Here is a 13,936-nt window from a genome sequence, read left to right as displayed (position 1 = left end):
GACGAGACCGTCCGCACAGCAAACCAAGGCGGCTACAATTAGGGTTTTAGGGAAACTGCTCTTCAGGCTTTGCCACTGGACTCACTGCGCTCGAATCCCAGTCATGTGGCCTTAGGTAAAGTTCCTACTCTTTTCTAGCCTCAGTTCCTCACCTGTAACCATGCAAAAGAAGCCACGACTTCCCTCTAGGTCTGCTGTGGGTGTTCCGTGCTCTGCAGGGCGCGGCGCTGGCGGCGGCGGCTTGCTGGAGGCACCAGTGCGCGGTGGGGTGCCGGCAGCGCGTCCCGGGGGCTCGGTGGGCGTGATGCCAGCCTGTGTCCGCCTCTAAATCCGCAGACGCCCGGCCGTGTGCGGGCAGACCCTCCTCAGGGCAGCCACACCGCCTTTGAACCCGGGAGACAAGCGAGCATGAGATCAAGCCCGTGAGACGCGACCCGCGGGCCCCCCCAGCAGGCGGCTCCCTCCCGGGGGTGCGAGCGCTCGGCCGGGAAGGTGCGGAGCGGCCCCCAACCCCGTGCCCCGGGCTCTGGGGACGCGTGGTGACGGGGTGGAGCAGAGCTGGGGGCCTGACCCCCGAGGGGTCACCGACGCCTATGACACGTCTCCCCAGGCCCCCGCACCGAGCCCTCCGGACCTGCGTCTAGAGCTTCACCGTGTCACACGTGGCACCAGCCACAAGTGGCTACTTGCGTTCAAGTCACTTAGCGTTAAAGCAAACCAGTGCTGAGGTCCTGGGTCACTCGGGCCACAAGTCCAGTGCTCGGCAGCCTGGCGACCAGCGGCCGGCACGAGGGGCAGCACAGGGCCGGCCCCAACCCGCTCGGGGAGGCCTGCGGTCACACTCGAGGTCAGCGTGACGAAGCCTGCCCAGCGCGGGCCCCGCAGGGCCAAACCGCCTCCTGCTTGCGAAGGTCGCCCGGTGCTTCCGAACCCGCTTTCGTCTTCTCCTGAGCACCTGCGAGACACCCTCGCGGAAAGTGAGCTGCGGAAATACACCGGCAGGCGGGGAAGAGGCCGGGCCCTCGGCCAAGGGCAGAGCCCGTGGAGGCTGCAGGAGGGGCCGGGCCTGGGACCGCGGCTCCGGGTCAGAGCCTCACCTGTAAATGAGTGATTCGCAGATTTTGGTAAACACAGAAGCGCAAAGGCACACAGTCAATCAATCAACATCATTCAGAAACCCAGGCTGGGACCTGTCTCTTTGTTATAGTTTCCAGATGATTCTGCTGCACTAGTGAATTTTACGAATCACTGCCCTCTGTGGTCAGGTGACTCATTTCAAGGATCTGAAAAGACCAGACTCCATCATCTTTTCCTTCTTTTGACTAAATTTCTCCCACAAGCCAACATCTCACAGTCCCCTGAGTGTGCTGAAGTACAGCTGGTGAGGGGCAGGGGTCTAAGGACGGGCTGTCCGTGGGCAGCAATGGAGGGAGAGGCTGGAGCAGGCCAGGGTGTGTCCGGATCGCGCTCAGGACCAGCGCGGTCCCTGGGATCCCGCCGGGTTTCCGTGGATCTGCAGAGATCACAAGAGAATCCCCCAGCCCTGGGAGCACACGTCACAGCCCTGAGGGGTCCCAGTGCGCCCCAGGAACCCGAGACCTGGAGGAGGACTGTGTGGGAATATGACCTTCCCTTCTAGACTGGAACCTTCCAGGCTGGGGGGCTGGGCATGGGGGTGGGTCTTGAACTGGAGAAGCTCTGGGGCAGTTCTTGAGGATGGACACGCGTTTCTCTGGCCCGTCCTCCTCAGCCTGGCTCTCACTCTGGGGGTGGGTGGGCGACCTCTTAGCCTCCCCTCCACCGTGGTTAGGAGGGTGGGCGGCAGCACCTCTGTGACCCCCGCGCTTGCAGCCCTGGGCTCAGGCCAGGCATGTCACAGGAGGTGAGGGCGTCTATATTATTCACAGTAGAAAGACCAACAAGTGTTTATCTTCTGAAGGCTAACTGAAGAAAGAGGCTGCAGGTATATTTGGAAGAAAACAATATCTGGTTTGCTATGGGTGTTCAATGGTGCCTTGGAGTTAATGGCTTTGCCTAACCATCCAGGGCGGTGATGAAACACTTATCCTGCTCCTGGGCTCCTGGCTCCAGGTGACAAAGGACATGGGAATTTGTCCACCTTGTGCTCCTGGGTCTCTCCCCCTCTGGAGAGAAGCCTCACACGAGGGGGCTGGGGCCCCTCCTCTTCCTCCTAAGTGGCTTGAGCCCTGACCAGAGGTGACAGCACTGCCCAGGGTGGACGAACCAGGGCAGCTGTGCTGTTTCGGCACCAGCATATTCTGGGCGGCCAGGGCTGCCCTGGCTGTGGAGAGAAGGGGACAAGAGGCACCTGGCGAGTTTACTTGGGCAGTTTAACTGATCCGATTTGCTGCAGGCTTGGGGAGAGAGAACGCTGGAAGCAGAGCAGGCGAACACGTCTGGGGTGGCTCTGCCAGCACCCCGTAAACTGGGGGGGACGCTGGCCCCTCTGAGAGGTGAGGTGGGGTGGAGGCCACTGTGCTCACTGCCAGCAGGTGCCCCTAAGCCCGTGCCCCCACCCTGCTCAGACCTGCGCGCCGCTCAGGGACCGGCCTGGGGGGGCCTGTACGTCCCCGTCCCCGCGCCCAGTGAGGCAGAGCCCCATGCCCGCAGATGCCACCTGCCGGAGGGGGCGGTATCACCAGTGGAGCGACGGGAGATTCTTTGACCCTTTCCGACTCTTAGGTCCTGGAGTTCTGACACAAACCCACTTCAGGGAATCATTTTGGCTGAGGGTCCTCAGGTCACCTGCGTGGACGGTTCTTGTGCGACGACTGACTCGGACCAGCCGGCTGCCTCTCGTTATGTCCCTGACCCTGCGTTTTAACCGCCTCACCCCTCTTCCACGGGGCCTGCTGGGTTGCTGGGGCTAAATTCCTGCGATTTACACTTGGTTTCAGAAGTCGTGGGTGAGTTTCCTAACCCTGTGGACACACCACCGAGCTGCGGTCAGAGGTCCTCACGTAGGTTTGTCCCGAGGGGAGTGCTGTGACCCCGTGGAATGGGTTCTGCAGCCGTGAAGGAGACGTTTAAAGGCCTGAACCGAAGTTTGTGTGCCATAACCTCGCACTTTACTTTCCAGATGAGGATTCCCGGGACGAAGGAAATACAGTCAGTATCTGCCATGACTTGACTCTTGGAACTGTGTCATCTGAAGAGATCCGAGTCTAGTACGCGATTCTCATTGATGGTGAAACAAAGGCTGAAGCAAATAGATGCTTAATAATATTAACCAATTGATCATTATTAATTAAGAATATTGATAATAAATACTAAATAATAATAAATACAAATTAATTGATATTGGTAATAAATAACATGCTAAGCCCTGTTCTTTTGAAAATATTCTTTTCATAAACTTTTTATTTTAGAAAGAGCTAGTCTTAAGTTTACAGACAAGTTTCCAGCTGGGTCCCGATGGTCCCGTAGACCCTGCACGCGGCGCCCTGTCACTGACACTGAGCTGATATCGACGCGTTCTTCTCTGAAGCCCGTGCTTTGTTCAGGTTCCCTTAGCTTTCGCGTGATGCCCTCCCGTCTACAAGACACCAGTTACTCAGACTCCCCTTGTTTGGTGACAGCGACGGCTCTGGGGAGGGCTGGTCAGGTATTTTCGTAGACTGTCCCTCTTTGTGGATTTGTCGGGTGTCTTTCTCGTGATTAGGCTGGGGTTGTGGATTTTGGGAGGAAGACACAGCACGAAAGGGCCCGTCTCGTCCCGTAACACCAAGGGCACACCTGTGGGATGATGGACAGGCCACCCCTGAGGTTGAGCTGACTGCGTGGGGGGGGTGCGTCTTTGTCGGGTTCTCTGCTGTGAGGTTAACTCCCTGAGTTCTGCACTTTCCATCCCACGCTCTCTGGAGGGAACTCACTCTGCAAAGCCCCCCCCCCCCCCCCGAAAGGATGGGGATCTACCCCACCCCACTGAGGGGGAGGTACCTGCATAAATTCCTGGCATTTCTTGTCTATCAGACATCCATCTGTTCTCCACTTATTTAGACCTGCAATCATTTTTTTACATCATTAGGGGTCATGGACGTTTGGTTTCTGCTTTGAGTTGTTCTGTTGTTTGAATCGTTCTGGCCACTGGGACTCTCCACGGGCTCCTGTGTTTCTTTCTTCATAGCCCGTCATTGTGTCTTTTGTGCTGTTTGTTGTTGTTTTCTCACTTCGCATGTCCTTACTCTCTGGGACACAAGAAGCTCGTGGCCTCGAGGCAGCGTTTCTGACGATCTCTGGCTCTTTCACTGGGATGTGAGAAACCAAGGTCTGGGCTCTCGGTGCACCCGGTGCTGCTGGGAGGTTACTGCTTCCAAACCCTCAGCTGCAGCGTAAGGAAGTGTGAGTGTGTGCTAACCCCTGTCTGCAGACACGCATATTTCTATATGAAACGGTCTGCATCTCGTTAAGCTAAACATGAACCCATACTTAGGTCTCAGTTGGTCATCCTTTACCGTACAGAACATTCTAGGCTTCTCCCCTTGCTCGTCCGGTGGTGAGAAACCAGCCCCCCATCTGCCACCCATACTGTTCAGCTCCAGGCTCTGTGTGTAGCGGTTTCAGAGCTGTTAACTCGTCTGGGCTTCACTTCATCAACCAGAGCTCAGTTCTGTAACCAGAGAGTGTCTTTTACATTTTGTCTTACGGTCTCTGCTCATTAATTAGGTGAATTATGTGAGCGCCACTTTTTCCTACTCTCCTTTCACTGAAGTTGTTTTATACATTCATAAAACACTTAGATTTGGGGGGGGGGTCACATTCTGTATTTTGCCCTGAGATTCCCTGACCTCCTAAAGAGATTTTTCAAAATTCGCATAAACATTGCCATGTGAATGTTCACTCTTGGTGCTATCAAATTCTGTGGGTTTTGATAAGTGGAGAGGATCGTATACCCGCCAACATGGCACCATGAAGAATTCGTTCTCCACCTCACAGTACCCCTCCCAGGATTCACAGACTCACCTTTCTACTGTTCCTCCTCCCAAATAGCTGGGATGACTGCTTTGCTTTCCGGGCTGTAGGATTACTGCCTTCGGAATTGCATGTAAAAGGAACTTCAAAGTCTACAGAGTTTTCAAGCTGGCTTTTTTCACTTAGAAACTTGAGTTTCATCCATGTTGCTGTGTGGGTTGATACTTCGTTTCTTTTTGTCACCGAATAGTATTCCCTTGGGTGTTTGCACCATGGTTTGTTTATCCATTCACCTTTGAGGAACATCTTGGCAGCTTCCATTTTTGGCGGTTATGGTTAAAGCTGCTGTAAATGCTTGTGTGCAGGTTTTTGTGGGCATAGTTTTCAATTCAGTAGGAGAACAATTGCTGGATTGTACATAAGACTGTGTTTACTTTTATACAAAATTGCCAACTGTCTTCCAACGTGGCTGCATCGCTTGCATCCCCACCTCTACGACTTGGAATTCTTGTTGCTCCACATCGTAACCCCGAGTGGTTACTGCTAGTTTTTGTTTCTTGGGTTTTTTTGGGTTTTAACCATTTAAATATGTGTGTAATGGTGTTTCGTTCCTGCTTTAATTTTCAGTTTCCTAATGAAAAAAGATACAGAACATCTATCTCTCCAACACTTATTTGCCATTTGAGTATCTTCTTTGGTGAAGTGTTCAGTTGTTTGTTTGTTTACTGTTGAATTTTAAGAGTTCTTTGTGTACTTCGGACACAGTCCTCTATCAGACATGCATTTTGCAAAGATTTTCTCCTAGTCTGTGGCTTGACTTGTTATTCCCTTAACAGAGTATTTTGCAGAGAAAAGGTAATTAATGTTGATAAAGTCCAGTTTAAAAAATTTTTCTTTCATGAATCATCTTGCATGTCTGTTGGGTTTTGTCTCATGTATGTTGAAGACCTTTTACTAGGTCTATAAGCATTTGGAATTGCAATGTTCCCTTGATGAACTGAGTGACTGAAGACCATTCTTTATCATTTCTTGTGAGGCAAGTTGGCTGGTGATGAGTTCTTTCAGCTTCTGTAGGTCTTAAAAGTCTTTATTTAGCCTTTACTTTTGAAAGGTTGCCCTCCCCTCCCCTGAATAGAATTCTAAGTTGACAGTCTTTTGTTTCAGTATTTTAAATATGTTGCTTCACTGTCTTTTGCTTGCATTGCTTTTGGTTAGAAATCTGCTCTCATACTTATCTTTGGTCCTCAAAGTAACATGCCTTTTTTCTTTCTTTCTCAGTGCTTTGAAGATTTTCTCTTTATCAGGCAGCTGGGTGGCAGGTGGCAGCTGGGCCTTGGTCCTAATGGCCCCGCATGGCCACGGGAGCTGGGGCATCTTGCGATCCGTGGCCTTTACATTCAGTGAGTCGTGGTGTGTGCAGTGCACGTGGAGCGCCAGCGGCATCTCCCTGCTTAGTCGCGAGGAGGAAGCGCTCGCTCCCCCTGGGACTGGAGAGGAGCCCGGGAGACCCGAGGGGCGAAGCTGCTGGGCTTCGGGTGTGGGTGCAGAGCTGCGCCCTTTCTCCCCGTTTCTTCGCGCTGCCTCCAGGGATGCCATTTTGTTTAACTGTATGATTTTGGAAACTAAGCATCCCATGTAAAATTGGAGTCTCTTTTATCACTTTTAAAATATTGAATTTTGAACCTCTAGCATCCAGTCTGCGATCTGTAAATACTATTTCCTAACAAAGGAGACCAGAGTTTCTTGGAGGATCAGCTGATTCCAGGTCTGGGGCAGAAAGAGCACGAGGTGAGGCCAGAACACGTTGTCACTGAGGAAATCAAGGACACAAAGTCCCCTGGGATGGTATTGAGGGGCCCAGGGTCCAACCTGAAGATGGACGATTCTTGCGTGGTTTGGGGTAGTAACTGTGACAGATCGGACCTTAACAGGTACTGCTCACGCCTCCTCCCCGACACCTGGGTTGTGACAGAAAGTCCTACTTGTTCACTCTGCGGCTGAGCTTCTCCCCATCCTCTCTTGCCACCTGTGTCCCCAGATTAGCCCAAGAGCCCTGAAGGCGGGGATCCATCACTGGACCCTACATAGTCACTCAACAAATATGAGCTGAATGATAAGTAAGTGCACAGAATAAGCCGGGATGACCTGAGATAGTGACACCGAAGGGTCGAGGGGCTCTCACTCTTCCTTCAGGTCAGGGGACCCCTGGAGAGTGTCAAGGAGAAGCAGTCCTTTCCCTGCAGAAACAGTCACACGTTTACAGCACAAACACAAAGCTCCCTCTGCACCCACGGAAGGGTCAGGACTCACTGTGATCCGTTCCCAGCATGGACCCACCAGCCACTTTCATAAAACAAGATTCACTGTGGCAGAGCTTTCCTATCCAATCAAGCTGACACATTAAAAAATTACCAAAAGAGAAAGAACCTTTGCAACCGAATCTTTTATGGTACAATTAGAAAGCATTTTATAAAAATGTCATACTTTACCTTATGTAGTCCATATTTTTGTCACATTTTGATGGATAGTTTAAAACTTGGAGTCTCTTTAAGTAACAAAAATCCCCACTGATCTAGTGTCTTTATTTTTTTTGCAATAAGATTTACTTAATTAAGCCTAAAGTTAAAATCTGAATGCTTGTCCAGAAAGTTTTAGCAAGCTCCATTTCAGCGAGGTTTTTTTAAGCTACAGAATGATCATGTCTTAAGTACATTTGTAGCCAGCTTTTCAACACACACTTAGAAAAAGGGTGTGGTGTAACCCCCTAAGAGAAGCAGACTCATTCAGTCTAAATACACCCCATTCCTACTCTTTCACCCACATCTTGCTCAGCTTTTCCCTTTTTCTTTTGCATCCGATGGTTTATTGCTTAATTTTGATCTTGAGGTGTCAGCTGTGTCTGACAGCTGAGTCTTTCCATGTGCAAAACTGAAAGTGTATCTTGTTGCCAGGTTTGTACTCACAGAACTTTATCTATTGAATACATTCTAGCTGCTGTTAACTGCTATGGCAGTGACATCAGAGAGAAGGGGCTTATTCACATCCCAGAGACTCAAAGTAGGATGATTACACGAAGCCGGATGACCCTTTGGGTGTCTGTGCAACACCCAGCAGCTGGGCCCTCGGGTTTACATTTCATTTACATCAAAGGCCTAGCCAAACCCAGAGCGATGTTCCCGGATGGATGGCTATCCTTTGATAAGGGCGTGTGGGGCATGTCCTTGGCTGTCACAAAGGTCACGTGGGGTTTCGGTGCAGTTTTATGGAAGAAAATTGTATTAGAACATTAGAGGACGTGCTTTCAAGTCACATTAGAAGATTGTGACTTTCCCAGTTAAAGCTGGCGAATGCTTCAGGCGGCCCTGAACCCGGGTGGGAGGTGCTGCTTCCGTGACCCGTTCACACAGAACAGTGGCCTTGACCTTCACCCACTCAGTGTCCAGGTCACTTGTGTTGGGTTCTCTGTCACAGCGTCACCTACAGACAGGCCCGGAAAGACGCACAATGTATTGAAGGAGAAAACTCAGCACACTGATGTCCCGTTGCTCTTTTGTTCGGGGGGGGGCGGTCAGATCAGCGAGACCCCCCCAGTGTCTGAGGCTGTCGTGTGTTGGGGGGAGGACGGAAGCCGGTACGAGACAGCTACCTACGCGTGGCTGCCTTTGACAGAGGGGGAGGGTCTCCTGAGCCTCAGGACCGTGACTGGGCCCGGGGGTTATTCCCCCCGTCCCCCGACTTGTCCGTCCTGCTCTTAGAGGCAAGCTTTGAATCTGCACGAGATTAGGGACGTGCAATCCGAGCGCTGAGCCACGAGGGTTGTTTTCTGGCTGTTTCTCTCGTGCTGCACCTCCGTGCAGGGCCCAGCAGTGCGGCCCCTCACGTAGCGCCTCTGCCCTCCGGCCCTGCGAAGCTGTGGGAAGGAACCAACATTCTCCCCGTTATTTTAAGTTTTTCTTTCATGTTCAGCATGATGATTATGTTAGCTTTCGTTTTGCCTTTGCAAAATGAGCCTTTCTGTTTTCCTTCAGGGAAGATGTGTTACAGTTGGAAGTAAACTGATTTCTCATCATGTCGCCTTTCTTTTGAGAAGGGGGGACTGTGGAAATTTTCAGTTATTTATTTGCTTGGGCAACTTTCAGTCTTTCCTCTTCCCCCATGTCTCCCACAGAGAAGGCTGACAAACTCTAGGGAAAAGACACATAAAACTTTTAACATTAAATTTCTGAGTTTTTCCCCCTACACTTAAAAATCTTAGGATTGTTATTCTTCGTGGGTTGATGGCCAAATAGTTCTTTAAAATTATAGCCTTTGCTTCCTGTTTTCCAGGGTTATCTGAAATCAACTCCTCAAATATAGACCAGTTGCAAAACACGGGCTTAAATTAGTCGGCTCGGGGCCCAGGGACGGTACTGTCCCAGGCAGGTGGCCCCGCTCGTGTGCGCAGCTGCCGGACCACGTGGAACGGCCCGTGACCTGCCGAGGGCTGCGTCTCTGGTCCTGAAGCTGCGGCCGACTCCCCCCACCTGGAAGGGGGGCACACCTCCTTCCCTGACAGTCGTCCTGTCTGGGTACAAAGAAGGAGGACGTGGGAGTCCCTTCCGCGTGCTCCCTGTGACGCGACCCTCCCCGGGCTGGAGGCGTCCTGGGGGTCCCGTCCGTGATGTGTGTTCGCGGGGCCTCCTGCGGTGTCGGTGCCGCGGGCAGGACACGTTTCTATGTCACTAGTCGCCCCCACGCACAGTCTCAGCCGCCGTCCGAATACAGTAGCTGAACAAGTTCCTGTGCTGACGATGCCAGAGATGAGGGCGAGAAGCGGCCGCGCGCAGGGCAAGCCTGAGGACGCGGCTGGGAGCGAATCCGGTGCTCTGACCTGTCTCTATAATCCGGTGCTCTGACCTGTTTCTATAATCCGGTGCTCTGACCTGTCTCTATAGCCAGACGCCGAAGAGCCAGCCGGGTACCTTCCTCCATTGGACGCGAGCGCACCGGCGGGCTGGCGGAGTGGATGGGCCCACACCACTCGTGGCAGCTCCCTTCCCTGCTCGCGGGGCCGCTGGTCCTGCTGCAGATGGGCACCGCCGACCAGGGACGGAAATGCACCTGCAGCCTTGCGGGCTCCTTGCCGGCTGGTCCGCAGGGCTTGGCTGCTCTGCGTCAGGGGCCGCGTGCACCCGGCTGGGTGGTCCTCACACCAGACCCCGCCTGCCCATCACCAGGCTCAGGGCTCGGCGTGATGTGTGGAGGGTCCACTGGGCCGCTGCGTACCCAGCACCCCCCAGCCTGGGCACCCCGCCCCCATAGGGGCGTCCGCGTCCCTCACGGTCACAGAGCTGCGTGTGTCACGACGAGCCGTCCGCAGCGGGGCTCTCGGCTGACTCTGGGAGATGGCGCTCGGCTGGGGACTGTTGGCGAGGCCAATGGCCGTGCCGGTGGCCCGATGGCCATGCCGGTGGCCTGATGGCCGTGTTGGTGACCCCATGGTCGTGCCGGTGGCCCAATGGTCGTGCTGGTGACCTGATGGCCGTGTAGGTGACCTGGTGGGCCGATGGCCATGCTGGTGGCCCGATGGCCATGCTGGTGGCCCAGTGGTCATGCCGGTGACCCGATGGCCGTGTTGGTGACTTGGTGGCCTGATGGCCGTGCTGGTGGCCCAATGGCTGTGCTGGTGGCCCAGTGGTTGTGCTGGTGACCCGATGGCCATGTCAGTGACCTGGTGGCTTGATGGCCATGCCGGTGGCCCGATGGCCATGCTGGTGGCCTGATGACCTGAGCGCCCCTGACTCTGCCCCTCGGGGCCCAATGGTGACATCTTCACTTATTTCCATGATCTCGGAATCTAACAACGAAATGCTTGTGTCCAAGTCTTTGCTTCCGACCCCTGGTTCATTTCTGGCTGAAAGTCTTAGGCCAGGAAGCCAGCAGTAAACTCCCAAGGTTCTGGGGGCCGCTTGGCCGTGGACGTGCCTGCCCCCGCCCTGCAGACGCGGCCTCCCGTGACGGGGGTCAGGAGGAGCTGGCTGCCCCCGAGGGCTGCCGGGAGGAGGAGGCATCTCCTTTCCTCCGTCTCCCTCTCACCTGCCGGCCTATGTGCCGCCTCTCAGATTCCAGCCCAGCGGGACTCGGGGCCTAGGCAGGCGAGGCTGGGAGGGCCTCACAGAAGAATTAGGAAGCCCTTGTCACCTCTCATCACTTTTAAGCAGTCCATTTCCCTGGAAACCCACGCATGTTGGACCAGACAAGCTGTCAGCCTCTGAGGGGCCTTTCTCTGATGTGCACGGCCTCTCTCCTGTTTACTTAGACCCTGCCCGACGGTCAGATTCTGTCAGACCCAGTGGTTCACGGGTTGTCTGCAAACCCTGCCACTCCCCTCAGGGGCGTCATTGAAAGAAATAATGGTGAGAAAACACTCAAGGATGTGCAGGTTGACTGGCCCCACAGCCGGGAGGGAAGGGGGCTGTGGCGTCCGGGCCGAGGCGCCCTGCCACCCTGGGACTGGCCTTCTTCTGCAGATGGAGGGGGGCATCCAGCGTCTGAGAGGAGAAGCAGGCCATCTGCTGTGTTTACGCGGAGATGGGAGGCCCACGTCAAGGAGCACGTTCGTCTGGAAAGAGGAAGAGTTGCTTTTAAGTTCCACAGCAGAGTCGCTCTAGTTAAAAGGTCTGGCAGAGTTTCCGTTATAAACTCATTTTCAGGGGTTTAAAACTCTGCCATAAGGACTTCAGGCTAGAGCTTGGCATCCCGGGTGCACCTGGGAACAAAGCTCTCTCCCTGCCGTGCCCTTGCAGCCCAGCTTCCGCTCTGCTCCCACCCTGTCTGCATCCTGGGGAGCCCCCAGGGCAGGGAGAGGGCGCCAGTGCCCGGGAAGGGGCGTCTGGCCAGCAGCCCTTTACTGGATGTGAAGCTTGCTCTGCATACGATGCTTTCTCAGATGGTGTCAGTGGCTCCTGGGATCCCGGGGACGAAGGTCCAGACACCACTGGGCACGGACGTAGGAGGGAAAATGCAATTAGCCCCAAAGGCTGGTGTCTGGGAGCTGACACTTGGTACAAGAGACTAAGCTCACCGAGGAAAGAGCGGTGCTTTGTCTTTGATCCAGAAGGTGAACAATCAAAACAAAATTAGCAAATTCGGCACAGGGTTACAGGAAAATGATCAGAATACGAGCAGAGAGTTTCCAGAGTTAATCTGCAAACAATCTTAGGCTAACAAAGCAAATTTTGAGGGAAATGTTTTTCTCTCATTTAATAAGAGCAGCATGTGGGGAATTTAATCAACAAACACTCATGTCTGATGGGCATCAGCCTAAACTGAGGGCCAGTCTGACGGTGAGCAAACCCTCGGCTGGTCTCCGGGACCAGCGCCTCTCCGGGCGGGGCCCCCAGGCCCTGCAGGTGACCCGCCGGGACCCCTGAGGTTGTGCTAGTGTGTGAGACCGCATCTCTTCTGGTCCCAACAACTTCTGCTCTTCCATCATTAAATCATCTCCGCTTCTGTCACATTCCTGCAGCAGCTACAAACGCGTGCCTTTTCCTTGAGTAACAGGCTGTCACCAGAGACATCCTGAATAGTTACGGAAGAAGAAAGATTCTTCAGACAATAGATCAGGAAGGTTAACAGAGCCTAGAAAATAGAGCCAAGAGCTTTTAAGTTAGAAAAGAAAGACCACGGTGAACTGGAGGCCATGCCCAGCTGGATGGATGTTCGGCCGGGAGTTGAGGATCCCGTCCATGCACGCGTTCAGCGGCCGTGGTGAGTGGTCGGGGCGAGTCCAAAGGTTAAGGAAAGGCCTCCATCCTCAGCCACGATCGTGCTGGTCTCCAGCTAGTGTCACGTCAGCATCACCGCGTCGTTCCTACACTGGTCGAGTCAATCTTACCAAAGCGAAAATGACTAACAATCACCACTTACTCAATTCTGTCAGAAACAGGCCTTGACGGATGTGCAGGAGACAGGCTGAGCTCCCTAAGGAAGCAAGTCACTGAGAAAACTGGCCTTTCAGTCTCAGCCGAGCCCAGAGCCTAAGAAAGTAAGAAACAAGAGGTGGGTCTGCTCTCCACGGCCCCGGCCTCAGTGTGGATCCCAGGGAGCAGTGAGGGCTGGAGATGCTGTTTTCATTGCGCGTTTACCTTCTTCCCAGGGCATGTAAACCAGGTGAGGTTCAAAACAGTGAAATTCACGGTTCCCTTCCAGGCCAGGGCGTGATGCTCGGATGAATCAGAATATTTTAAAAGAAAATTAAGTGCATTGAAACTCCCTCCTTATCTCATCAGGCATGAGGCTTTCTGGAGCAGTGATACGCTGGTCGAGTGTCTGTTTAGTTTTGTTTTGGAGACAAGTAGACACCCGGGGGGGGGGGGCCCTGGGGAGTTGGCCGGACCCTCCCCTCTGACGACGCCTCCCACACAGGGGCGGCTTCCTTGCCCTTCTCTCTGCTCTGCAGGCCCCTCACCATCCTGTAGGGACCACGGGCAGCAAGACCCATAAAGGCACAGTAACTGTTACTTACAAGTGAAACAACAAGCCAGCGAACGAGGAGATGCCAGCCCTCGCCGGGGTGCTCGGGCACTTTGCAGCTTGCGCTGTTTCCTACCCCGGTGTTAGAGGCCTGGGACTTGAAGACACCCAATAGTTTGCAGACCCTGCCCTGATTCGGAAAGACAGCACCACTGCACTTCCTTCGCAATTAACGCTTGGTTGAGAAGCTTGTTGCTCATTCTGAATGAATACTCTTCAAGGGACACGTTAGAAATCTTTTATTTCATCTTTAAGTCTCACAGATTTATATCAGCTCCTTGCAGCCAGTAATCCTTTTCTCCCAGATTAAGCGGGACATATGTGCGTTACTCAGCAGAGCGGCCTGGAACACGCAGAGCTCCTCCTATGAGCGGGAGATAAACAGCTTTCAAACGACGCCTGCATTGATTTTTCCTCTTGTTGACATTGCTGATCAAGCTCAATCACCACTGGTTTCTTTTTCTGTTTGGCTTTAATCCTGAAGTGTCCA

Source organism: Balaenoptera borealis (assembly GCF_965194805.1).
Source record: "Balaenoptera borealis genome assembly, chromosome: 17".
Classification (NCBI taxonomy): Eukaryota; Metazoa; Chordata; class Mammalia; order Artiodactyla; family Balaenopteridae; genus Balaenoptera; species Balaenoptera borealis.
Note: the sequence above shows the minus strand (reverse complement) of the source record.